Source organism: Scyliorhinus torazame, chromosome 1 (assembly GCF_047496885.1).
Source record: "Scyliorhinus torazame isolate Kashiwa2021f chromosome 1, sScyTor2.1, whole genome shotgun sequence".
Lineage (NCBI taxonomy): Eukaryota > Metazoa > Chordata > Chondrichthyes > Carcharhiniformes > Scyliorhinidae > Scyliorhinus > Scyliorhinus torazame.
Genome location: NC_092707.1, coordinates 243057842 through 243060419, shown reverse-complemented (window position 1 = coordinate 243060419; position 2578 = coordinate 243057842). Strand labels below are relative to the sequence as shown.

Here is a 2578-nt window from a genome sequence, read left to right as displayed (position 1 = left end):
GAGGATGTATGTGAACGCGTTGGGAGGTGCCCTGCAAATCACGTTCATATGTTTTGGTCCTGTCCAAAACTGGAGGGGTATTGGAGGGAGGTCTTCAGGGTTATCTCGAGGGTGGTGCACGTGAGGTTCGAACCAGGATCCCTAGAAGCCATATTTGGGGTGTCGGATCAGCTGGGGTTGGAGGCGGGTGCGGGTCACAGATGTCTTAGCCTTCGCCTCACTGATTGCCCAAAGTCGGGACCTGTTGGGGTGGACGTCAACTTCTCCACTTTGTGCCTCGGTGTGGTGGGGCGGGCCTGCTGGAGTTTTTAACGCTCAAAAAGGTGACGTTTGAGCTGAGGGGAAGGATGGGAGGGTTCTCCTAACTCATGGGCTTTGTTTATCATGCACTTCCAGGAATTGGATGACATCACACATTACGGGGGAGTTGGAATATATAGGTTATTGGTGATTATATATGGGATGACTGTGGATTCTTTTTCTTTCTTGTCCTGTATTTAAGATGTTGGGGGTTGTTTGGGGATTTGTAGGATAATGGGGTTGTTGGCCAGGGGATTGCCATTGTATTTGTTGTTGGATGAAAATGTGAAAAAGGGGAACAAAAATATATATTTTTTAAAACTCATCACCCATTCACGGATCTACATTTGCTCAGTTTATGCAACATTTTGATTTTATAATTCATGCCCTTTCCCTGCTCTATGTCTGTAACCTTGCCAGTCCTATAACTCTGAAATATTTGCAGTCCTCTATTCTGTCTTCTTGTGCAGCCCTGAATTTAATTGCTTCAGCACTGTGATCTGTACCTTCAGCTATCGAAGTCCTAAGCTCTGGGGTTTCCTCCCTAAATCTCTTCTCTTTCCTCCTCAAAACCTCTGCTTTTCATAAAGCTTTAGGTCAACTGTCCTGGTTTGGTGCCAAGCTTTGATCAGTAAAGCTCCTGTAAAGTGCCCTTGGCTCAGTAAAGCTCCTGTAAAGTGCCCTTGGCTCATTAAAGACACAATATAAATGCAAGTTATCCCTGAATTCCAAATTTCCACTCCCCCTTCATGAGAAAATCTATCTCTAATTGTAAGACTATGTCTCTTTGCTCTCGATGCCTTGACCTGAGGTAAGGATAAACAGAGCCAAATGATGTCGTTCGTAAATAGTTATAAAAGTAACAAGAACTTTTGATGTGAAGAATGCTTGGTGTTTTCTTCTGTCCCGGAATGTTTAATTTGCCGATGATGAGACTTCAGGATTAGGTTGTGACTGCTGGCTGGGAAGAGCAGTGCTTTTAGATCACAGAATTTACAGTGCAGGAGGCCATTCGGCCCATCGAGTCTGCACCGGCTCTTGGAAAGAGCACCCACCCTACCTAAGGTCAACACCTCCACCCTATCCCCATAACCCAGTAGCCACACCCAACACAAAGGATAATTTTGGACACCAAGGGCAATTTATCACGGCCAATCCACCTAACCTGCACGTCTTTGGACTGTGGGAGGAAACCGGAGCACCCGGAGGAAACCCACGCACACAGGGGGAGGATGTGCAGACTCCGCACAGACAGTGACCCAAGCCGGAATCGAACCTGGGACCCTGGAGCTGTGAAGCAATTGTGCTATCCACAAGGCTACCGTGCTGCCCTGTGTTTACTGATATATTTCAGTTTTTCCAGTATTTTCTTATTTTATTTTAATTTCCAGCATCCACAGTAATTTACTTTTATTTTGGTGACTTATCCTTCCTAATAAGGGATGTGAAAAGCTCCAGACAGTGATGTGCCTGACAGAAACATTCAGCTGAGTTTCTGAAGATATGGCCAGATCATTACCTGATGGGTCCAACTGACATCACCGGAAGTGGGGATGGTCGCACCGGATGTGGCGGTTGCCTAGTAACCGGGAAGCGCGGCGCACGCAAGGTGGAGGCGGCAGCGGGATCGGGATGCGAATGTCATCCTGCCGGGTTCCCGGGTTCCCTCAGCAGTTTCCCAGCGCCGATCAATTCGGATGAACCCGCTGGAGCGAAATGTCAGCGGAAATCCCGGAGGGGCAAAGGTCAGAGGTGAGAGTTCGAGATGAGGGTCAGGCTGAGGATGTTGACCATAAACATTGTTTATTAACACCAGCTCATTGGGCACGTTCCTCAAGGAGGGCTGGGCTTCAGTTCACATTTTTTTTTAAAAGCACAATGTCGTGAGGATTTTTCTCCGCAAGGTAATATTTAGACAAGTAAAGTTTAACAATAGTGTACTGGGTAAGGTTGCCAACTGTCTGCTTTTTGCGCAGATCGGCAGCTTTTTCAGTCCTACTTCGCCCAGGGGGGAGGGGCGAACATCAGAAAACACTGTCCTTGACTATTCCAAACTGCCCCCTGCTCCCCGCCCCGCCCCCCTTCCCCGCCCCGCCCCTTCCCCCATCCCCGCCCCGCCCCGCCCCTTCCCCCATCCCCGCCCCGCCCCTTCCCCCATCCCCGCCCCGCCCCTTCCCCCATCCCCGCCCCGCCCCTTCCCCCATCCCCGCCCCTTCCCCCATCCCCGCCCCGCCTCTTCCCCCATCCCCGCCCCTTGCCCCGGTCTCCGCCCCGCCCC

At 50.2% G+C, this 2578-nt stretch overlaps 1 protein-coding gene across 3 annotated transcripts in view; it reads left to right on the top strand.

The window, feature by feature from the left end:
• The first annotated feature begins 1901 nt into the window (after positions 1 to 1901).
• The window catches only part of LOC140419881 (uncharacterized protein C6orf118-like), a 147200-nt gene continuing 146523 nt past the window's right edge, over positions 1902 to 2578 (top strand). For 2 of the 3 annotated variants that reach the window (XM_072503935.1, XM_072503927.1), the window contains exon 1: positions 1902 to 2052. The gene's annotated coding sequence lies outside the window, so the exon portion shown is untranslated. Of the gene's footprint in view, positions 2053 to 2183; positions 2205 to 2578 lie in introns of those variants that run through there. The other variant, XM_072503931.1, reaches the window with a different exon arrangement.